The sequence below is a fragment of the Dermacentor albipictus genome, chromosome 1, assembly GCF_038994185.2.
Source record: "Dermacentor albipictus isolate Rhodes 1998 colony chromosome 1, USDA_Dalb.pri_finalv2, whole genome shotgun sequence".
NCBI classification, from domain to species: domain Eukaryota; kingdom Metazoa; phylum Arthropoda; class Arachnida; order Ixodida; family Ixodidae; genus Dermacentor; species Dermacentor albipictus.
The window spans coordinates 123,553,781-123,579,113 of NC_091821.1; the positions used below are offsets into that span (position 1 = coordinate 123,553,781).

General features: G+C 45.6%; 1 protein-coding gene across 2 annotated transcripts in view; it reads left to right on the top strand.

Moving 5' to 3' along the window:
• LOC135904809 (G-protein coupled receptor dmsr-1-like) overlaps positions 1-25,333 on the top strand; it is a 1,021,428-nt gene that overhangs the window by 211,062 nt on the left and 785,033 nt on the right. Inside the window, exon 1 of one of the 2 annotated variants that reach the window (XM_070525371.1) lies at positions 14,120-14,362. The exons of the other annotated variant lie outside the window; for it this stretch is intronic. The gene's annotated coding sequence lies outside the window, so the exon portion shown is untranslated. Of the gene's footprint in view, positions 1-14,119; positions 14,363-25,333 lie in introns of those variants that run through there. 2 annotated transcript variants of the gene reach the window in all.

The window sequence follows — 25,333 nt, forward strand, 5'->3', positions numbered from 1 at the left end:
CCTCAATGTATTCATTTGCTTTACGTAATAAAACAATAAGTCTCATCCTAAGGAGTGAAATCCTCTAACCAATACGAATGGCTCAGAAAAGTCTCAATGGTAAACAAAATGAATGATAAAGTGTGGGAAGAGTCGGTTTCGAAAAAACAAGAGGCTCATTTACAATATACGATATATACACGTTGTCCTGATTGCAGCTGAACATCCAGTGAACTGAGGAACTCTTAAAGGAAAATAAACTACTTTCAGTTATTTATCTTAGCAGGACAGTAACACTAACGAAAAAAAGAGAACATCACTTTCCCAGAGGCACGTGGAGCGCTGTGTTCGTTGTGGGATACAAGTGCGCGACCGAGCACTGCAGGATACGAACATGATGACGCTGACAAAATAATAAATTGTTTTGCCTTTATCGAGACAAGAAATTTGTACATAAGCTGCCTAACACGGAAGCTTCTTGAATGACAGAAAATTATCGAGTAGGCGTTATCTGTCCCATGCGTTCGCTCGGAAACTGGCGCCTCTGCAAACTACCACGGCTCTCCCACTGCACAATCATACGGAAACGTTGTCACTTGCATCGATCTGTCTCCCCCAAAATACGAATAATTGTTCTTATCTCTTATATTCAAACAGAAGCAAATAATCGACAATTTCCAATATTGAATTCTCGAATCGCATGAAAAAGGTCATTCAACTCGTATTTGAAATCTTGAATTTTTGCACACCCCTTATATAGTAACTGTAAGTAAATTGCTGCCTCATGTATATCACTAAAATACACAAGCCTCTTTAAAATTTTCACCGATTTATTTGTTTTTTTTTAATTTTCATGTTCGAATTCTCCATTCTTGGCGCATTGTATTGGCCCATTCTTGGCCATTGCATCAGAATGCGTATGTGTCACTGTGGCTCCAGGGGTGAAGAAGGCTTCAATATATTGGTATACGTGTTCCGTACTTCTCTGTCATGATACATCCTATCACCACTCCGATACTTTAAACAGAATAATGCGCATCGCCTTTAGTTGCATAGCATTTATTAAACCCATTCACTAAGGCTTCGCTTCATGTAGATTGCTACATTTGCGTTGGGGACAAGGGCACACATACCTTTCTAAAAATCTTTTCGTGCAATTAATTAAAGAGCGACGTTTAGTTCCCGTGCCAAAGATGTTTATGCTGTATTTCTGTAGCTATTCCTTAGTTATTCAAATGAGCATGAACCGTAACAATGCCTAATGTTGGGAAAGTTGGTTTACGTTCATTGTGAAAAGCAGCGCGACTTTGAACACGGACGGACAGAAGAAAAACAAGGGCAAGCGTTTGTAAACAAACTTGCTTAGCTTTCCGCCTTGTTACGGTTATTTACTACTGCAATGGGCTCCTTTTGCGTGTGCCAAGAAAACACCGCTTGTCCTTGAGTTTTTTTTTTTGTCCGTCTATGTTCAAAATCGTACCACCTTTTACAATGAACGAACAGGTTCGAACCGGTTTGAACCGTTACTTATTAAACGGAATTGAATTTGCAGTGAACCGTTTTTGCTGAACCAACAGAAATACGGACTAAGAACGAAATTCTGTTCGACTCTTTCATTTGATGAGCCCCGTCGACGCAGTAGAAATTTGTCTTCCGAGAGAGGCCGGTTGTCGAACTTGTCCGATTGCATTTTGTATCCATGCGTCCCCCGGTCTTGATCCATGCAACTGTGTGAATGTGTTTTCGCCTTATATTTGTTTTTATTTTAGCTTTTTAGTTTGTTTGCTTTTTTCCCATGTTTCACTTTTTTTGTTCTCCACGTGAAGCAAGCAAATGTGTTATACCGGGTGTTTCAGCCAACACTCTGAAAATTTTTATAATTGCCTGTGGCAGATAGCACAGTTATAGTCCATGAGCTGCTCTGTTAGAAGACGCGGACATTACCTTCACAAAAAATTGGAACACGTAATGTACTAATTAACAAAGATTCACTAATTACGTTTCTAACTAATTATGTTATGACACGTATTGCTATTTACACATTCTAGCCGGGGAGTTCGCGAGGCGCATCGACATTGAACGAATTCTCAGAACGACACTAGTTTCGAGATATTAATTCCCGAACACTGCGCAGAAATTCGTTGGCGCTCCAGTTACTTTTGTGCTTCAATGTATAACACGAGGTTTTGCTAAGGAAATAAGCGCAACGTTAGTGCATTTTTACCGCAAGTTTGACGGCGCATATCAAGTAAATAGTGTCATCCACACAAATATTTTCAAGTCGACATGCGTTGCAATATCACCCGCAAGAATTTGTAAATTGCAATATGTACTATAAAGCAATTAGTTAAAAACTTTATTAATGTTTTTTTGTTAATTACTTGATTATGCGGTTCATTCTTTTTTTCCAAGTAATACCCGCTTCTTCGAGTAGACCAGCTCATGCACTAGAACTGTGCTATTGGCCACAGGAAATTTTCAAAAAAATTTGAAAGTGTTCGCTGAAACAGCCTTGATACGTTTTTTTTCTTTTCTAGTTTGAATAAACTGTAGTGGAGGGTCGGCGAACTGTCTCGTTGTTTCTTCTGTTTGTCTTCGTTTTTGACACTGTTTTATCCTATCACCGAAACAACTCGCCCAGCTGTCTACTTTTGCAACTCGTCCAGCACGACGGAGAGTGACGGCGTCCGTACAAGCGACTGCTGGGAGTGGCACAAAATATGGCGTATGCTTTCCTCGTCGCAGCAATGTGACGAGCTGCGGTGTTGGCCATCGTTATGCCGACCCTATAGACACTGATTAACGCCAGCACGAATAGCCTGCACGAAAGGGTCGCGTCTCTTCGGAGTCCTCTGGATTGACATCTTAGACACCTGAGTATCTGTTACTTGAGATAAACGTATTATTTTACAGTTGCATCTTTAATAGTCGTCGGCTTCATGTTCGTTGCAGGAAATCAAAATAGATTCTAAATGGAATAAATACAGAAAGAGAAGAGAGAGATAAGTGATAAGAGAAAGACAGATTTTAAACAAGGCGAGTCCGGGAGAGAGCGATAAACGGGACGGGAAAGGCAGGGACGTTAACCAGAAAATATTCTAGTTTGCTACCTTGAACTGGGAGAAGGGTAAGGGGAAATGAAAGCCGGAAAGACGAGTCTCTTTGTCCACCCTGTGCTGGGGGAGGACACAAAAGAAAAAAAAAAGGACTGATAGAGCTGTCTGCTTTTTTCTTTGCTCCTCTGCAGTTTAGTAAAAGCATTAAGTACCATTTGTTATCCTGACTGTTATTTTAACGTTTTCCTAGCATCACTCATGCAGTTTGGCTTCCGTATTTTTCTAACCTCTATCGACTTGATGATGATGATTATGGCAGCATTATTGTTCCACCAGATAAGGAGGCCACCTACTCCCCGTCCCCGGCACACAGGCCTAGGGAACGGGGCTGGGACCTCCGCGACCAGAAGCTAGCAGAGAGGTGTTGACGATCGCGGCTTCTTCCGCCAAGTGGATGGCTTGTTGCTGTGGAGTTGAGTCCTCGCTCCGCAGCAGGGCTTCCCGGGCCTCTCTACAATTTATACTTGCTTTAGCTCCTGGGGAGCTTGCGCATTTCCAGACTATGTGATCAAGGGTCCCTCTCGCCCCACAGTGCTTGTACTTGTTGTTTTGTCTGTCGTCTATCTGAACACGATATACCCAGACGGGGTCCACGAAGTTTTCAGCTTGCAGGCGCCGCCATGCGACTGCCTCCGTAGTGTTTAGGCTTTTATCCGGTGGTGGCACCAGTCTTCTGCGTAACCAATAATTTTCGACAATCTTGCCTATAATTTTGCAGACGCTCGTCAATGTTCCGGCAGTCGGACGGCTACCCATACCCGGAAGTACACGGCTCGGGCTAACACGTGAGCCGCTCGTTGCCAGGAACGGACGTGTGTGCGGAGGTCCAAATTAGGCTAATTTTTCTGTTTAGCTGTCTACTGGCCAGAACCGTTGCCCCTTCCGGCGAGATCCTACTCTTTCCAAAATTCCACATGGTCGTTTTGCTATCACTAATTAGGAAATTGGCTTCCGTTCCAACGCAAGCGAGCGCTAGCGCAACTTTTTCAGCCGTTTTTGTGTTGCAGCTTCTAATGGTGACGGCCGACAAGGGGGCACCTTGACCACCGAGGCGACCGCCCCACCCAACTTACCACTTGCCGCGTCCAAGTACGCAACCGACTTCCTGTCCATCGAATCGAGGCGTCTGATTAGTGCTTCTGCTCTCTTTCCCTCCTCTTCGTGTTAAATTTGGGATGCATGTTACGAGGCGGGGGGGGGGGAGGGGGGGGGGGCGGGGAATGATTACATTTTCTCGGCAGTCATGCGGGATGCTTGGCTTGCCTCGTAGTCCCATATCTGTTTGCAGGCCTACCATTTCGAGGATAGCTTTGCCCGTGTCTTTCGGCTTAATATTCGAGCTGCGAAAGTCTGACCGCCTCCACTATTTCGTCCCTGGTATTCTGCACTCCCATAGAAAGGGGCTTCTTTCGTGCTAATTGGTAAGCCTAAGGCCGTCTTTATGCACGGTGTAATGAGCGACTCGAGGTTCCTCCTTTCCTCTGACCTGATGTTTAATAAAGGCATGGCATAAGGCACGCGGCTTGTTACGTATGCTTGGGTTCATTTAAGCAAGCTTTATTCCTCGAGGCCTCGTACTTTCAGCCCCACCATTCTAAGTATATCAAAGGTTTGCGTGGCAAATGCTTCTAGCTTTTTGGTTGCCCCATAATTAAATCCACTCTCCTGAATGAATGAATGAATGAATGAATGAATGAAATAAGTGTTAAGATTCTGATTTTTTTTACCATTGGGACTGGTTTCCTTTCTACTTTAATGCCAAATTGCCAGCTGAGCTTACATCGACGCGACTTTGGGTTATAGACAAATAATTCCGATTTTTGCGGAGAGCATGAGAGACCCTACTGGCAGCATAGGCCACAACATTCTCCGCCGCCACCTGCAGGAGCTTCTCGATGCTCGCATCGCTCCCCTGGAAAGTCTAGAGGCTGATGTCATCTGCATACATATACGAAACTACCCCTCTATGCTTAGAGCTTCGGGGAGGCTTCTCATAGCCACATTGTAGCGGAATGGGGAGAGCCGAGCCCTGCAACGGGACCCTGCTCCCTATCTTCAGAGTGGGAGGTTCAATGTTTTGGAACTTCATGCAGGCATTTCTGTCTGACAAAAGTCCTCGATGTAGAGGTATGTTCGCGCACCTACTGCGATTCGTGTTTATCATTATGAAAAGCCTTTGTCAAGTCCCAGCCGAGAATTACTTTGGCGTCTCTGGAACGTGAGTCAATTATGTCGTGTTCGTGTCGGTGCATCATGTCCTGCCGGCACAAGCCCAGTCGGAAGCAGACGATCTCGTGCGGCCACAGGTCGTTTTGTGCCATAAAGCGTGTCAGTCTTGTCTGGACTACGTGCTCCATCAATTTCCCCATGCATGAGGCTAGGGAAATAGGTCTTAGATTTTCTAGTTTCGGGGGTTTGCCCGGATTTGGGATTAAGATCAGGTTTGCCGACTTCCAGTGGTAAGGCTTTTAGTCCAGATTTTTTGCATGTACTCCGTCAGAGCGCTGATAAAGGAATCGTCCAGGATTCTTAAAGTTTTGGTAGTTATCCCGTCAGGGCACGAGGCCGATTCCGTTTTTAATCCCAGTCTTTCTGGCCTGACGCCCGCCTCCGTGATGGGTGCGTCGGTTTCCTCGTTGGGAGCTCCGTCGTACTCCGGGAGGGGTACACTATGAGTATCGCCAATGGAGATGGTGATTGATTTGTCCATACGTTCCTCGTCTGTACACTCAAACGCGTGCCTGGCTTTTGATAATCTAATTCCCGATTTGGTTCTCGAATTGGTCGGGTCTAATTACTTGCTCAGCAGACCCCACGCTTTGGAAAGGCTCATGCTCCGTTCCATCTCGTTGAATCTACTGCACCAATTCTGTTCGCATAATTTTCAATTTGTTGTGCCTAGCAATCCTCCTTTTAAGATTACGGCACCATTTTTGCTTCTTTAGTCTGCGCTCCATACCATGTTTTGCCTCCCACATTTGAAGCGCTTTACTATCCGGGACTTTTTTCCATTTCCGGGACATTGTCCCCTTCAAGCGTCTTTGTTGCCTCTTCAACGTGACGCATGAATGCCTCCGTCCGTTTCTCAATGTTTGTGATCCTTCCTGTGGCTGCTTTATCTCGCTTCTCCCTAAATAATTCCCATTCCGTGACCCTCGGTTGACGCGCATGACACGTCTTCCCCTCTTTTTTAAGGATCGAGGCCAGAATAAAATGATCGCTGCCGAAATTGTGCTCCCAATTTTGCCAATTGAGATCTGTCACATTTCTGGAGAAGGTGAGGTCAGGGGAGGGGTCTGTGCTCATGCTATTACCCACCTTGACGGACTACAAGGGTCCGTGGCTAGAGAGAGTCTTCGCTCGTGCACTTCCTCCCAAGCTTCCTGCCTTTTGGATCTTGTTTAGCGTAACCCCATTCCAGTGACGTACTATTAGCAAGGAGTTAGTCCCTGCTGTCTCAATAGCTTTGCGAAAGAGGGCCCTGAATCTCACCTTCCTCTGCTTTGGGTTGCTGTACAAGTTTAAGAGGATCATGCTCGGTTCCTCTTTTCGTTCCGTAAGAATTTCCAATAGCACTGCCTCAATTTCTCTCGAGCTGAATTCGTGCTCGATTGCCGTAGTGTTCCTCTTAATCAACGTTAAGACGCGAGATTTCTTACCTCTGTCACCTTAAAAAGCTTGGCATCCTGGGAGTTTTGCTGCTTTGTCCGTCTCCTGCAAGGCTATAGCTAGCGGTTTCTCATCCAATAGCGTAAAGTGCTGTTGCACTAAAGCCCACTTACGTTGGAAGCCGCGACAGTTCCACTGCCAGAATAAAGACTAACTTGGTGCGCCGCTATCCATGTTGATGCTGGTCAAATTGTTCCTCAGCTTTTAGTTGCCCCTCTGCGATGGCAGCTAATTCTGCCCTTTGCCTTGGTACTTCACCCGTAAGGGCTTGGATCTGACTTTGTGTCTGATATATTGGTCCCATAATTTGGGCCATAAAAGAGTCCAATTTAGGTTCAATTTTGGCTGCTAATCTTTTCTCTGTAGTGCCAACAATGGATAAGCATCATCTCCTTTGCGTTTCACTGGGGACGGGCTTGCCGATTCTACAATAAACTTTTCCTCCTCGGATGACACAGGCTGCGTGGGAGTCGTGGGGGGGGGGGGGGGGGAGGGACCCCCGTATGCGTTTGCAATTTTGGTCTATGCAACTCTTGAGTGACTTAATTAATGACCTCTGTAATCTCCGCAACCTCTTTCCGTAATTTATCGATCTCCTCGTCCTTCTTATCTTTTGCTTGGGAAACCCCACTGTCGAAGCTTACACTGTTTTGGTCCCTGCTATGGCTCCGCGTCTTAGTCCACGGGCGCTGGGTCCCTGGAACTCGATTTCCCCTTGAGTCTGTATACGGAGCACCTCGGTGGTGCGGGAGCTCGAGCGTCCGCGCTGCTGCTGCCCTCCCGCGGTCTTCTGCAGCTTTGGCAAGTAGTCGTTTCTGGCGCGAAAGTCCTCGTTTCTGCGCAGGAACTTAGAACGCTCCCAGGAATTCCCATCGACAGTGGCTCCGGCTTGCTGCTGCTTCTGAAGTTGCTGCTGCTGTAGCATGTTCATCTTGCTTTCCCTTTGCCTCTAAGGCACCTCGTAAGGAAGACGGTAGAGTTCTCTACATTTTCTGTCACCGAGCTAGGTTCCTTTCCTGCACAGTTGGCACTTGGGCTCACATAACTAGTCTCGTATGCCACAGCCACAACATATCACATTCGCGCAGTCGGGAAGACGTCTTCGCGGTGTCCGAGCCAGCCGCAGGCGTTGCAAACTCCGTACTTCTTACGCTAGATTACGCAGCGATGCGCCAGAGGCGTGAGTCTCGCCCACCGCCAGGGGTGTAGCCAGGGGGGGGGGGGGGGGGGGGGGGGCTTATGGGGCTCCAGCTTTCCCTCGCCCCATTTTTTTCGTGCTGTCACGCACAGCCAACCAAAACAATCTCCGGCGCAGGAAATCATTCTCGATTTTGTCTAGAATGTCTTTTTCACGATCAAAAAGATATTTCGGCACGAACATTGAGAACTCGGGCTAGATTTCATGGCAACGCCCATGCACCTCTTCTTCGTCCGAGGAGGACAAAGGAACTTCAAGCACAACGCCTTTCCCGCAGTCCTTCGGCATAGCAATGTACGTAGTCATTTCGATCTTTCCCCTTCTAACACGAGGACCTTCATGTCGGCGTATTTTCTCTTGCTTTCCGCACGGACGGTGGTGACGAGAATGGAATGCTGCTTCACATTAATCAATATGACGTCCACTCCGGCCGCGTCTGGACTGATGACAGCCGCCCTAAGTATTACGTCAGCCAAGTACGCACTTCCGTATTTCATCAGACGTACGAGACTGCCGCGCGGCCTCCTGACTATTTTCTCGGCGCCGTCCGGAAGTCGGGCAAATCACCTTTCAACCGACCTAGCCGCCATCTTTCTCCCTGCGAGCTTCTCGGCGGCTCGCTGTCGTTCCATATGTCGTGCCTCGTTGGTCACAGGGGGGGGGGGGGGGGGGGGCGCTTTTCCTTTCTTCTTTTCAACGTGTCATTGCCCGGGCAGGTTCAATTTTTTCCGATCAATCTCCGTACCTTCTACGGTCTCCATCCCGACTAAATCAGTCTCCGAGTGGAGCCTCCGCCGCCACCGGTGGCTTCTCTGTAGTCTAGCCTCAGGCTTAGCTCACCGTGTGACTCGTTGAACACTTCAAGGTCGCCAAAAATCCTCAAACATGAAGGCCTACCTTGGAAAAATTGATATCCTCGGTGCCCGTACGTCGAGTGCTGTTGATTGAAACTAAATATTAAATACCGTCGAATCCAACTTGTGCTCGAGCGACCGTACTCGACGGTGCTGAACGAACGCATATCCTTTCTCCTTGGCGTCTGGCGGAGGATTCCCTCTGTCGACTTCACAGGCGCATATTGGCGTCACATAGTTTTGTATTGGCTTATGTAGTGTGTATCTACGACCAGATATCTGGCACCTATTCCGCACCCTTACCTCTCATAAATATCTATTCAGCCCCGGACGAATATGGCGTTTGACTAAGGGTTGTGCGATACACGTTTTATCTAGTTTACTCAAGTGATTTATGACGCGTACGCATAGTAGCAAACGATTTAAACGTGCGGAAATCGTCAACACGTGGTCTTTCAGCAATAGCAAGAGCAGTCTCGTTTCGCAAATTGCTGGAAAAAGGTGCTTCGAACTATTAGACAATCAGAAGTAATTGACGTCACCAGACGTATATAAAAGAGGCTTCTGAAGTTCTTTTCTATGAGTTCAAAGTGTCGTGCCTGGAAAGATCCACGTAGCTGCGAAACGAGAGAAAAGGAAGCAACCTGAAACCATGGACATGGCGTAATCTGTAAATTAAGAGATCTGAATATTGTACGTACCACGTGGTGTTTCAAAGAATGATTTTACGAAACTTAGAAGGGTTCGCTTACATAGGCCGACTTCAGGGATGTATATTGCTTAATTTTTATTACCTTAATAGTCCATCGTTATAGCACCTGTCCATGGGCTGTAGACACTGCAAAAACTAACTCAAGTATGCCTATATCGGCATTCATGGCACTATTACCGTTAAAGTTTACGCATAAGAATCAAAATTAAATTAAGTTTTCGGGTAGTACGTGCCAAAACCACAATATGATTATGAGGTACACTTGTCTAGTCTGAAAGGTCGCCCTAGCACGCATTTGGCAATGCAGGGTCAAGAACATGATTGCTCACCTTGTCTTAGTAGCACCGACATTTTGTTTAGGCACAGAAATCAAACCGCGAGAGAAATTGTGGAAGCTCACTGGAATGCAAAACAAAAGGAAAAATGCATCAGCCATCATTCTGTTTCATTGTTGGTTAAACAGAATCTGCTTCTGTCATCATATCTTTAACGGATTTTCATCGTAAGTGCTTGTTTTATGCGCCTTGCTGTTTTTATGTTGACCGGGTGGCGTTCTTCCGCGGCATTATAGCACAAGTGATGCGATATGCGCTATAGGCGTGCTCTGTTGACTAGATCGCGCAGATCTGTGGGTATTTACGCAGGTGGTTCTTCGAAAATAAAACCAGTTGTTAGAAAGCGCTCGTACTTGTGTTGCTTCTTTTCTTCGTCCCTGTTTGTTTGCGAACGAAAAGATTTTTTTTAACGAATCTACAAGGTAAATGTACCTGGTAGCGAAGCTTCCATAGGAGCCCATACATTCAAAACATGGCGGTCCATAGGCGGTTCATGGGGCTTAGCGCCATCTATATGTGGTGGGAACACTTCCGGCGGAAGAAAAAATATTGTGACGCCATGTCCGTTAAAAGCAGAAGTGACGTCATTTTGTTTTTGAAGGCGCGAAATTTGTTTTGTTGTTCTTCCTTTGGAGCTATATATTCAAATGCCCCGCCATTCGGCTTGATGGGCGTTTCGAGCTTTCAGCGTGGAAAGCGATGCAGGAGAAGGCCAGCCGCACGGTTGTCGAAATCGCATCCCTGCACAGAACAAATGGAACATACATTCTTTGGAGGCCGACGAAAGCTTTAGGTGTAGACTGCTGATCCTTTTGTCGGATGCCAAGCCCGTCGGCCAGCGCAGTCGCACGAAAACAACTACACAATTATCTGGCGGTCGTAACTCACTACTTTTGACTGAATAGATTAAGAAGGAGTGAAGCTACCCGCATCACCAAATTCAGACAAACTTCGACAAGCAAGAAAGCACAAATTGTGAGGGGGACGTATTTCAACAGGTGACACGAGTGCGCCTTTCTGTCCATTTCAAGACGTGCATTGTACTGTGAGTGATAATGGCGTCAACGCCCCCTGTAGCGATGGGCGCCGAAAAGAAATGCCTTTACTAATAATATAAAAATTAAACGTATTTTCTTAACTCATCACGAATATATAAAATTGACTAGGAATTTTATTTTCGTTGAATGAATCTAAGTGTGTCTCGTTTGAATTAAAAAACGCGTTTTTCTTTCCCAATGTTTGTTCCCTCCAAACATAGTCGCGCTTCAATCGCTGCTCCCATAACCCCCCATGCTGATGTCGGTGACAATCTGTACTGAACCGCTTTTCGCCCGAAGCTTCGCGACCTATTTGGATCGACCTTGGAATCTATTCCTGCTAGGCCGACTCGCAGTTATGCTTATTTTGTTATTCCAAATTACCCTTATCCCCTTCAACAAGTGTATTTTCGCGGTAACGTTTAATCCCAATAGTACCCGCCGTGGTTGCTTAGTGGCTATAGGGCATTGCGCTGTTAAGCCCGTGGTCGTGGGATAAAATCCCGGCCAAGGCAGTCGTATTTCGATGTGGTAGAAATGCAGAAACACCCGTGTACCGTGCACTGGGTGCACGGTAAAAACCTCCAGGCGGTCAAAAATTGACCCGGAGTCCCCCACTACGGCGTGTCTCATAATCAGATCGTGGTTTTGGCATGTAAAACCACAGAAATTAATTTAATTTAAATTCATCCTGTTGGTAGCTTGCTGTTAAATCATCTGAACTCTCGTAGGCCCCGTTGAGTTACGGTAAAGATAGATGAGGGCGCGATGAACTCATGAGCCATCTTTAACGAAATTCCATGCAAATTTTTTAAAGAATACAATGGTGTTGCGTTGTTGCTTGGCGCGTTTGTGTCGCTGGCGTAGCCCACCCCCCTACATGCTAGTCCTCTCGCCCTTCCTGAGGTATTGCCGCTACTTCCATTGGTACAGCGTGCACGCATGCACTCGCGGGGAGCCCCTTCTGGGCGGAAAGACAGCGGGGCCGGTCATTCCATCGTGTGTATTTCACCTTCGCTTCGCTCTCTGCAAAGCTGCATATGTGTGTTCACTGACCTTATTTTAATCATTCAGGCACCGAGCCCTTGTCGGCTCAGTTGCTTGGTACTCGATAGGTGAACCAAATGCGGAAACAATAATTGGAGAGGGAGCGCTATGCAATTGCATACGATTGCAGAGATGCGCTAACTACGCAAGCGACGTGATGCGCGCATCAGCCCGTGCTTTCGCGTCGCTACCCAGAGGACAAAGGACCTGATTAATGGTAGCGTGTGTGTCACCATCGCAAGGCCAATTACCAGCTTTGACTCTCAATGTCGCACACACTAGCGAGTACACTATACACGCTCCGACTGCATAAATAGCGTTCTAGACGTTAGCTGTGTTCCACGTTTTAATCATGGCGCAAATGAGCTATCATGTATTAAAAAAGCAGGTTGCTCACGCAACGTGCCCCTGTTTTGTCGCCACTGCAGGAGCCTGTACGGCAACGTGGCTGACAGTTGACCAATTTGGTTGGAGTTTATTGTGAAAAGCAGCGCAATTCGAACGCGGAGCGCTGACTCGCAACTGACGCTTCATTTAAAACATGTGAACTTAAATACATATGCTATCGAAAACCCAGATAAAAGAAACACAGAAAACAAACAGCCCCCCTGCTGCGAACCGCTGTCAACACACATACAAAGCAAAGGCTTATAACCGGCCCAAAGCTTACCACGGGGCAGACCGCGTTCGCGGTCTTCCGCACCGGGAAAGTGTTTGAGAATAGGGTTCCCGGCTTGCCTGAGTGTCACGCGATTGCAACGCGTGACGAAAGAACAAGCATGAAATACCGTTATCCATAGTATTTTACAGTAAATAAAGTATACCTGGGAGTTTATTATTTTCAATGAGGAGGCGTTGACGCGTTTTGGAGATGTTCGCGGTGACGTTGAGATGACACAAAGCAGGTTTGGGGCGTTTGGCGGGGCAACCACCCTACTCGGGGTGTGCGTTAAAGGCGTGCGAAACCTCAAACCCAAACATACCGTTTGGGAGCGGCGCATGCGCCTATAGCGAGCCGCTAATAGCAAGGGGCCCTAAAAGTGCCTATAAACACAAAATTCAGCCGAAAAAGAGGAGGTGGTTAGCTTTGTTAGCTAGTTCCAACAGTCTATTGTGGCTGGAAATAAGTAATTTGTGTGAGTGTAAATGTGATCATACATGTACTGTCGGGTGAACACAGCATTGAATGTCATTTACAAAAATAATTTGGCTGCCAAACCAGATCCTTGCGGTACATCAGAAAAAGAACGCTCAATTTTTCGGAGGCACAGGAACTCGGTCACCATTTCTTTCATATCAATTAGGTAACATTAAATCTAGGATACGAGAGTTGAGTGAATACCGTAAGCGCAAGTTGTGTGTGAAGCATGTTAGTGCCGCCACCCAAGTCCAAGTCTTCTCCCATATTTCAAGTTGAGCATTCACGATTGCGCACGCAGGGGCGTCGGAAACACGGCAACAAAAGCGACCACATTTTGACGAGATCCAAAGTTACATTAGTGGTGTATAGTAACTCCTATATTGCTGATTCTTCACAAAGTGTACTAATCGCGGCGATACAGTGCAGTGAAATTTTTTTGGTGGTCACTCGCGTAAAAGCCGAATAACAATGGCCTCTTACGGATGGTGAGTATCATAATCCCTGCAGTGCAATAGAATATGTCGGCACCAGCCTCTTCACATGAGCATGTCGCTAACCCATCTCCTCACCCACCCCCAGTAGTATCAGTGTTTTCGTATCTCGTACAGCGAGCATTTTCTTAGGTTGTCCCGGACCGAAGTTTATGAATTGTTCAAAATGAACGGCTGGTTTAATCCATATAATCTAGAATCTCATAAAATCTGGAGAATTTGATCAAATAGCATCTTCATTAGCTTCCTTTTTTAATAATTGGTCTTAACTTACCAGCTGGTTCTTCGACTATTCCCAACAATACGTATTAATTGAGGCCGCACTATAACAACTGCACAGAGTCGTGATCCTCAGGGCGCGTATATAGTCCGACGTAGCGAGAGCGCGTGAGCTCGTACACGCTACGTCCCGTTGGCGAGAACAACAACGTCTATAGTTCGGTGCATTGGCGCAGCCACCTTAACCGGACGGGGCCAACGCGCTTCGACCTGCCCGTCGTCCAGATGGCTCTTGCTCCATTTGTGCGTTGGTCACGCCGACTGCGCCGACACACAGTCCATCGCCCGAAGAAAAAAAACAGGAAAAAGGCGCCTACGCCGTTCGCCGACTGTCGCAGACAACCGCTCAAAGCGTCGCGAGGGCTGGGCATGGTTTTGCGCACGCTCCGAAGACGGCAGCCGACGGCGCGGGCATCGTAGTATAGAAGGCTTCACAGAGTCAGTCATGTGCCGCTGGTAACGCCCACCCCACCGCGTTTTGCAACGCGTCGCCTCGTTTTTGTGGTAAGGTGTTTCCTTTTGTTTGCGGAAATTATTTTCTGTTTCTTTCGTTGAAATCATTGTTAGCAAGACGTTTGTTACGCTGTGCGAGCGCAATTTGCACGTGTAGACCAAGCGCAAAACCAAGCAAGACAGTGCTATCGCTCGAGAAACTTGCTCTAACCGCGTTCAACCACGCCCATTTCTACACCCATCTTCTGCGGAAGAGCATGTTCACCACTTTCAACGCGTAATTGTGCGAAAGTCACTCCCAGCAACATCGCTTTAACGTACTGAGTTATCTATTGCTCACCCGTATCGTCTTAAAAACAATTTATTTGGCGCGGCAGTGTAATGCCCATTTGGGATCGTTTTGTGAGGGCTGTTTACGTTTCTGCATATGCATGACACATGCGCCTGGGCCGGTTCCCAAGTGCCAGTTTTACTTGACGCGTTGCTCGGCATGGCTAAACGATTCTTGTTGTGGTCTGTGTCTTTATAAGGTGTGTGATGCAGTATTTGTTTCTGTGCAATTCCCAACGTAAACAAGAAAAAATAAGCTTTGTATGGAACCACTCCTTTATATTGGGCGCAACTGAGAAAACTGGCTCAAAAACGGCAAATGATTGCAACAGGAGCTGTTCTGATCGTATTATTTTTCCAATGTGCTTGCGCTAAGTAAGCCCTCATGAGGTTTTTCGACAAGCTTGTCGGTTTTTCCACTAAAACGGCTGCGATCCTCGAGTTTATTACGTCTGCATGAACGACATGCTTAAAAATGAAATAAGCTTTGCGCTCCACTATAGACGACGTAGTTACACGTTTTAAGAGCCAAAGGTGAACCAGAATCGAAAGCATTGCTATCAAATAGGAAACCAAAACAGAGCTAAGCCACGCGTCCAAAATCTCGGCAGACAAAATTAGCGATCTGACCAGCCGCTCGGGGCGCGGGCGGCACGGCAGTATAGCTCGGGCGCAGTGCCCTGCGGAAGTGTCCGCTCTTTACCTACTTCACTATGGGACGGCATTTCAGCTGGCGCAGCCGTAGCCCGCGCGCAGGAAACGTCGGACCATAAACGCGCCTTAAGACCTGTTCCGACGCCATTTCCGCACTTATCCTGTCAACGGCTTCTTTGGTGGCTTTTTTTGAAGCTAAAATCATTGTCATCTCTCCGAGAACGATCACTAATACTAGCCCCACACTTCCTGTGGCGCCAGGCTGCTCGACACCGGAAGCGTCTTCACCGACAGTACATGCGGGTATGGGTTGCCGTTTCGAAGACAAGGACACAGTAAGGCAAACAGATAAACAAACGGGAGCACTCCCGTTTCTTTGTCTGTGTGCCTTGCTGGATCCTTCTGTTCGAAAGCGCGCCCTATAGCAGTATGAAATTGGCCCAAGAAACAGCCCCGAGAGTATATGCGCTTGCTCAAGGAATGAAACAACAAATTAGCCTAGAACGCAATGCTAAAAGGGCGTCAACGCTCCACTGGACCGGTGGTCTTCTTATTTGGGAATTGACAAAAATAGGTATATATATACAGGGTGTCCCAGCTACCTTGGACCAAGATATTAAATATACCCAAGAGCTCTAGAGAAATCGTACCGATTCAATAGTAGCCGTAGTCGTGTGTACTTACGGCCAGTATTTTTTTCATCACGAAGTATTGCTTAATTACTTCGAATTAGTGAACTTTTAAAATATTGCTGGAATCGCAAACATATCAATTACAAAGTTGCTGGGCACCTCAAATAACCTCCGAATCAAGCATTTGTTTAGTGCTCAGCTTTGCCTTGTTCGTTTTTCCGAGAAAAAGCAAAAGCGCGCGAAACATTCAAAATATAAAATAGATAGGCGCTCGCGCGCCGCTACTCAAGCACTGCAAAGCGAATAGCCACGGATACACGGCATTGCCAGCGGCGGCAGCTCGATTCAGGGCTTCATGCTATGCGATGGTTGCAGCATCAAGAAAACACCCCGCTGACGCATTGATAAGCGTTACGGAGCCTTGTACGATGCGGCGATAAGAAAATGCAGCTGTATATCTTTCAATGGTTGCTTGTAAGCGCTTGAGTAGCGAAGTGCGAGTGCGCATCTATTTCGTAATTCGCGGGCTTTTGTTTCTTCTTGGAAAAAACAACCAGGACCACTTCAGCATGAAATAAATGCTCCATTCAAAGGTCATTTAAGGTGCCCTACAACTTTGTAATTGATATGTTTGCGATTCAAGCAATAATGAAAAAGCAATAATATAGATCTCTCGCTATCACACACACACACACACACACACACACACACACACACACACACACATACACACATATATATATATATAGATATATATATATATATATATATATATATATATATATATATATATATATATATATATATATATAATAAGGTTTATTTTTCATTGGCAACAAAATTTGAGGAAGAACTGGGGGAACTGGGGGCTTAATGTTTAAGTGAAACAATAGCTTCGGGTTGTAAACCTGTTTGAGACAATTCAATTGCGTGATTGCGACCACGTTTGATGGCAAAACAACCACGGCGGCGATGATGCACGACGACGATGGAGAGAACCAAGACATGACGACAGTGGACATGACGATGACATCACGACGACGGGGTGAGGTAAGGCTAAGGTGGCATTACACCGACGGAATGTTGACGTTGGAAGGATGATCACAAAATGGCAACAATGGAACCACAAGCTACGTGGCGTCGGAGATGGAGTGGTGACGATGGCACAACGACGACTAATTGACGAAGACGTCGTGACGCCGATAAAATTACGATGAAGCATTGCCGGTACGCGACGGCGACGACAACGGCGACAGCCACGGCATGGCGATTTATCGGCTCCTCGCAATTCCTCACGCTTCCATTCCCATGCTGTTTCGGTTTTGGCGGCTTCCTCCCTTAGCCAGCTGCGAGCGTAGCATGACGCTCCGATGTCGTGTCACCCACGGAAGAAAACCGGGGAGACTTCCGCGCAAAAACTATCGCTTTCTTTTCTGCCGCTCAAAGCTTCGACAAACGTCATGAATCGCTGAGAAAATCGCTGAGAAACTCGTCATATAATAGCTATCGCTTTCAACGTTGACACCGGAGTCTTATATAGCTAAAGAACTATATTTGCGCTTTCGCATTGAATTTGAATGGCTGTTATTCGTTAGACGTCTCCCATAAAACGGCAGTCTCTCCTTTCTCAAATCATAACACAGAAATCCAATAAAATATGCATCAAGCTACGATATATTCGATTATACTCTGAAAGGTGTGAGAAAATTATAAACATTGCCGCTAGAGCTGGTTGTAGCAGTGAGCGATAATTTAGGAATGCCATTGGAATCAACCGCTTTACGATTGTCCCCGGCTAGTTCAAAACTACTCGCTTCAGCGCTTCCTGTGCATTACTCAGTGCTGAGCGTCTAATTCCGTTACATGTATTCAGATCCACGACCTTATCTTATTTCCAAAAACTCGGCTCAAAAGTGCTGGCGTTTGTGCGCGTTCATTAAACAAATGGGCCTGTCCCAATTTACCCCGCGATCGTATCCGTGTGATTTAGGGAAAGGTTGTGGTTGCAAAAAAGGTTGACCTGTACTTTGTTTTAATCATCTCGACGACACTTGTTTCACAGTGGCAAGATCCCACTCAGGCTTTGCTGGTGAGATCGTTGGCGCGGAGTACGCAAGTTTGTCTTTGCTTGGACCTTTAATTTCCGGAATGAAGACCGCGAGCGAGAACGCGAGCACATCGGCGAAGAGCTTCGCGGCAGCCGCAATGAAACGGCTCCTTCGTGTGATGGGTTTGTCGTTTTCCAGTTTCCCTGCGCGCTCTCTATCTGGTTTCCCCATTGATCGATGCCACCACGCAATGTTGATCCAGCTGCGGAATTACTGGCAGCTTTCTAGCTATTACTTTTACTTTATGTATTGCATTCTCTTTCTAAGTGTTCTTCGAAACCAGTCTGTAAATTGCTGCAGAAGCGATGTTACAAAAAACTAGGCAACGTACGGCGCGAAGATGAGCATGACTGAGCTTTTGTTGACTACAGCTGGAGAATCGGCGGCAAATGCCGACCTATGGCGGCTTCTTGCCTTTGAAGTTCAGTGCTGGCGTTCGTGTTTCCGTCCCCACGCACTCACTATAACATAGCGAGCACTTCAGTCACGTGCTCGAAGTAAACCGTCGATTAAAAAATGTCAAGCGGCTCTTTTTTCTTTTTTTTATTAACCCCACAGTTGATGGGCCGCTTCTTAATGTGCTTGGAGTTTTCATACGAAAGCTGGTGGTATGTGTGGGCCTGCGAAGTAAAGCAAGTTGCGTATAAAGTGAGGATGCCTTCTTGACCAAGACAGAAAAAAAATGCGACAACTGCGCTCGTGTGAAGACGATGATCATCGTTTCTTTTTTTTTTTTCTTCGGTGTTTGTGCAATAATGCAGCGGGAATTTGTGCTTCCTACAGAGAGTGTCAATCAGTGATATTATTGTGAGGTATTAAAGCGATGGAGCAAAGATTTGTGAGGGAAACGCGTGAAAATGTCGAATGCGAGTGAAATGTTTTTTTTTTTTTCAATACAACAGCGCCGCAGCTCACACTGCTTTGGATATGACGTGATGTTGTTGGAGAACTTGGAACTCACCGATATCAGCTGTGGCGGAAACTGAGTAGGGGGGGGGGAGGGAGGAAGCCACAGTAAATATTATGGTGCGGTGACGTGTGCTGATGAAGTACTGACTTTTTTAATATTCCCAACAAGAAGTGCTCCAAAGCATTGCATTGGGGCGAGTTTTCCAACGGAGCAGTCATATATATATATATATATATAATATGGCCGACTTATTGATGTATGGGATATAATTACAAGAAGCTGCAACTGTTATTGCAACTGTTCTAAAGAAACAGCGTTGCTCGAAGCAGGGTTGTAATTCTCCAACGTCACACACATCTGCTGTTTTTTTTTTCTTGTGAATATTTCAAGGAACTTATGTTGATTGTACTTCATAACGTATAACCTCGACAATACTATTACCTAAACTAGCGACACATTCATGCTGTAGACGAAAACGCCAAGTACAATTCGTTGTTTAATTATTAAATTTGTTTGTGGCAATCGATAACTCTGTGAGGCGCGCATTCCCTTTAGCCCCTGTATTATCTTGAGATTTTATATAGTTGCAAGAAAACGATGCAAATTGATCTGTCTGTCAAATACAAATATGAGTGACAGAAGCATTGCTAGGCTCTTTCATTTATTGTAATAGTAAGTCGCGATAAATATATATATACATGTGTGTGTGTGTGTGTGTGTGCGTGCGTGCGTGTGTGTGTGCGTGTGTATGTGTGTGTGTGTGTGTGTGTGTGTGTGTGTGTGTGTGTGTGTGTGTGTGTGTGTGTGTGTTTGTCATCAGCTTGGTTACGCCCACTGCAGGGCAAAGGCCTCTCCCATACTTCTCCAACCACTCCTGTCATGTACTAATTGGGGCCATGTCGTCCCTGCAACCTCCCTAATCTCATCCGCCCACCTAACTTTCTGCCGCCCCCTTCTACGCTTCCCTTCCCTTGGAATCCAGTCCGTAACTTTTAATGACCATCGGTTATCTTCGCTCCTCATTACATGCCCTGCCCATGCCCATTTATTTTTCTTGATTTCAACTAAGATGTCATTAACTCGACTTTGTTCCCTCACCCAATCTGCTCTTTTCTGATCCCTTAACGTTACACCTATCATTCTTCTTTCCATAGCTCATTGCGTCGTCCTCAATTTCAGCAGAACCCTTTTCGTAAGCCTCCAGGTTTCTGCCCCGTAGGTGAGTACTGGTAAGACACAGCTGCCATTATCCCTCTTGAGGGATAATGGCAACCTGCTGTTCATGATCTGAGAATGCCTGCCAAACGCACCTGAGCCCATTCTTATTCTTCTGATTATTTTAGACTCATGGTCCGAATCCGCGGTCCCTACCTGCCTTAAGTACCACTTCCATGTGCCTGGCTACCTATCGTAAACTGGTGTTCTCTTCCGAGACTGTTAAACATTACTTTAGTTTTCTGCAGATGAATTTTTAGACCCACCCTTCTGCTTTGCCTCTCCAGGTCAGTGAGCGTGCACTGCAATTGGTCCCCTGAGTTACTAAGCAAGGCAATATCATCAGCGAATCCCAAGTTACTAAGGTATTCTCCATTAACTCTTAACCCCAATTCTTCCCACTCCAGATTTCTGAATACCTCCTGTAAACACGCTGCAGTTGGAGAGATCGTATCTCCCTGCCTGACGCCTTCCTTTATTGGGATTTTGTTGCTTTCTTTATAGAGGACTACGGTGGCTTTGGAGCCGCTATAGATATCTTTCAGTATTTTTACATGCGGCTCGTCTACACCCCGATTCCGTAATGCCTCCGTGGCTGCTGAGGTTTCGACAGAATCAAACGCTTTCTCGTAATCAATTAAAGCTATATATAAGGGTCGGTTATATTCCGCACATTTCTCTATCACCTGATTTATAGTGTGAATATGGTCTATTGTTGAGTAGACTTCACAGAATCCTGCCTGGTCCTTTGCTTGGCACAAGTCTAAGGTGTTCCTGATGCTATTTGCGATTACCTTAGTCAATATTTTGTAGGCAACGGACAGTAAGCTGATTGGTGTATAGTTTTTCAAGTCTTTGGCGTCCCCTTTCTTAAGGATTAGGATTAGGTTAGCGTTCTTACGCTCGAGGTCATGAGGCATATATATATATATATATATATATATATATATATATATATATATATATATATATATATGTATAGTAAGAAGCCAACAAACACTGATACCAACAACATCATAGCGAAATTACTTGTGCTTAACAGCTGAAATAAAGAAACGATAAATTAGTGGAAATGTAAATCGATGAAAAAACTACTTGCCCTAGGTTGGGTGGTGCGGCGCTCCGACGGCCCAATTGTCGCCTGCTAGACCACTAATGTCTCGTGTCTGCAGAGCGGTTGTTTTGTTTACATTCGTTTTGAGGAAGTGAATGAGGGATGTTTGAAATAGCCCTGACACCGCGCATTTGTAGGTTTAGGTCTCTCCCTGTCTTCTCTCTCGCAACATATATATATATATATATATATATATATATATATATATATATATATATAGAGAGAGAGAGAGAGAGAGAGAGAGAAGAGAGAGAGAGAGAGATAGACAGAGAGAGAGAGAGAAAGGCAGATATATTGTGAGTTCCCCTCCCCCTACTTCAGAAATAGTTGGTACGCCACCGGTTTTACTTGATTTACAAAATATTTAGAGGAAAATGTGCGCCGTTCGATTCATTTTTTTTCCATCCGTTTGCGAACTTATTTTTTTTAGCAGCTATATGCTTTAAATGCTTAAAGATGTCGAAGTTCGTTGTATATAAAGCAGCAGTGCCTCACATAACAATCAAGCAAAGATAGTTTCGTTCATATAGGCTGAACAAGCCTTCGCGCTTCCAAGCAGTTTTTCGTAAGTTGCCTTTACGGGCTAATATAAACGAAGCTGACGCGATAAAAAAAATTATTTTTTTCACTGAAGAGAAGGGGAGGGGGCAAATCATTGCAGGAAAGAAACAGGGGAAAAGTATGAAGTCCATTTCTCTTCAATGCAGCAATAGAAGGCTTATCAGCACTACTATCTATGTACGTATCTAAGTATGCTGATAAAATTTGCGTATGGACATCGCATAAGACTCTAAAAATTGTCAAACATTGTCTGTAGGAAGCTTTAAATGCAATAAGTGGATGTTTAAGGCAACGGGGCATGCAGATATCCTATGCCGAATCAGCGGTTTTGCCCTTCACAAGAAAAAGATTAAGAAATTTCGGTCATTCTACAGACGGCCATGAGATCTAGCTGGTTCGAAAACATCGTTTTTTCGGCATGATTTTAGACCACTAGCTTCGATGGACTCATAATTTGACCGCCCTGGGGGATCAAATTAGTTGTGTTATAAATGTTCTCCGCAGAATCGCAGGCACGAAGTGGGGTGGAACAACTGCCTCCCTGCTTCACGTCGACACAGCACTTGTGCGTCAGAGAACTACTTGCTCCGCCCCTGTATTGCACAAATTATCTACAATGTCCCTCCACCGAGTACAGCTGTTGCAGGCTCGGAATGTGTCTAGGAGTCCCGCGACCTATCTAGTCACCTCATTATTTCGGAAGCGCGCGAACCACATTTCATCGTAATTCGCAGCTCGGGAACATGCCGGCATCTCTTCAGAATTTCTACCCAGCATTCTGCGCACCCACTTATTTCAATGATAGAGAATCACCCGGGTGTACAGATACATACCATATTTCAAGAGCATAAATCACAATATCCACGATCTGTGTTTTGGCACTCAGACCTCTGGTTCCCATCATGGCTTCTACAGACAGAGAAAATAGAAACGTCAATCGAAGGTCCTAAAAATAAAAGCGACATTTCCACACTAGCAGCGGAACAATTATCCTTACATCAGCTATTTGACAAGTACCAGGAATATATTCACGTCTACATGGACGGGTCTGTAATCAAAGCAAGTGCGACTGCAGCTTATGTTATACCATCCTTACACGTACAGCGTACGCCTGTCGACTAGGACGCACGTCGTCACCAACCATAGCGGAATTAGTGGCAATTCTCTAAGCCACTTATTTCGTCATAACCTATGCGGCACCAAAAAATAGGTAATTAAGAGAACTGCAACGCATATTAAAAGAACTAAAGAAGGACTTGTGTTTGTCAACCTGGTTCAATGAAAACACTAAGGTATCGATTCTTTAGGAAGTCGACCCTCAACTCAAATACCAGCTCAAACTCAAATACCAGTTGGTTGAAAAGTACCGAGACACTAATTCATAGACTGCGTCTTGCAACCTCATACACCAAAGATTTTCTATATACATTAAAACGGGCTTCTTCCTCGGCTTGCTCCTCTGGCCACGACGATGAGCATGTTCGCAATCTCCTCCTCGAATGCTCCAGACACGCTACGCAAAGACGGCAGCTAGAACAAGAGCTACATTCCATTGATCCTCACCGAACTTTCTCACTCGCATAATTACTGGGCCTATGGCCATCTAATATAACAACAGCGAAAAAAAATGAACGCACTCGAACATTTTTACGAAGATACAGACATCCTTAAATAGTACCAGATATTGCACTTAATGGACACACAATTTAACTACATCTTGCTTTCATTATTTGTAATTATTACTGCTTGTATATTGCGTGTCATATTCTTTTGAATTTTCTGTTGAAACTCACTCTTCACTGTCATATTCTTTGAGTGTATTATTTTAACTCTGTAATTTCTCATTTGTTCACATGCTCATCGCAGTCTACATCGTGGCCGCTTGTGTTACATTGTTTGCGTCTTTGTTTACAAACTCATGGTGGTGCGACTTGCCTTAGGCTTTTATATTAACGCGATAGAGTTAAGGAGCCCGTGTCGCAGAAAAGCCGGTGTCGTCGGTGTCGGCGTCGGCGGCGTTGGCCGTGAGCGATAAATCCCCGCAGGCACTTCATGAATAAAAAACAACTTGCAAGATGGGCTGGGTGGGAATCGAACCAGGGTCTCCGGAGTGTGAGACGGAGACGTTACCACTGAGCCACGAGTTCGATGCTTCAAAGCGGTACAAAAGCGCCTCTAGTGAACGCGGTGTTGCCTTAGAAACAGGCTCAGGCGTGCTTCGCTTGCTCAGGCGCACATTTCGTTGTCGCGCCGAACGCTGCGTTGCTCGACGCTCACCGCGTCCGATGCGGGGCGTGTAGTCGCTGCGCTCCACCCCTTGGCGGGTCGACGGGAACGCTGTCGCGTTCCACTCTTGAAGGCGAAGCTTAAGCGGCCTCCAATTTTTTTTACATGCTCGTGGATGTATAGAACTGTGTGCTGTGGATTTATGACCCGGTGACATCGTTTCTTTTAACTTTCCCACTATATATTTTTATATATGGTTAGTTTTCCTATGAGAAAAGGAGTATCCGTCATCATTTTAGGGTGACTACATCTCTTTCTCTTGTTTTCATTTCAATAAATAAAAACAAGGAAGTGGGCTCGAGATAGGAAACGTCATCAGCGTTGCTGTTTAACATGTGGACTTTATTTTATTCGCTGTTATGGTTATGCGTACTGCCGAAAAAACAAGCCTAGCTTATTACCGGTGTTGTCACGAACCCCCTTGCTTCGCATATTGCAGCGAACAGGAGCTGGGAAACACTACAGAACAATGGTGAAAGCAGGGGCTATGCGTGAAGCTATGCTATCGAGCGACTCGGTTTCGTTTTTCCGTGCAATCGGCCAGATGGTGGATGGCGTTTTGTTGACAGTCGATAGGTGGCCGGTGCTGGACATTTTGAATATCCCTTATTCTTTTGTTTCCCCCGAAGAAACAGAAAGCGCTGAATTGGGCGCCAACATCACCGGCAACGGCAGAAAATAAGGTGGAGTGATGAAATTAGAAAATTCGCAGGCCCAAGTTGGAATCAGCCAGCGCAAGACAGGTGTAATTAGAGATCGCTGGGAGAGGACATAAAAATAGGCTGATGATGATCACAGGCTTGCTTATGCTGTTTCCAAGATAATATTAAAGCAAAAGCATTTTCTTCCTGTTAATTTGTACTTCAGGTTGGTGCTTGCTAAAGTCATCAAACAATGAGAGTAATAAACGCTAGCCAAGGGAGATAATTATGTTGTGTTAGGAAAATTTATAAAATACAAAGTATACTGAAACTTGGAAACGTGTATACATGATGTCCTGCAAGCCTATCATGCACGTGTGCTAATGCCACTGTGTACAGTGCAGTGCAAAGGCTTTGTAGCTTCGTGCTGCGTTCATGTGGATGGTAATCTTCTTTTTCATGAACCTTGCCTCGCACTGCGGGTTTCCACATGAGTGATTTGCCATATACATGGTAGATACTGCGCTAAGTCTTTATGATCTAGTAACCTATTTCTATAGTATCGCGCTTG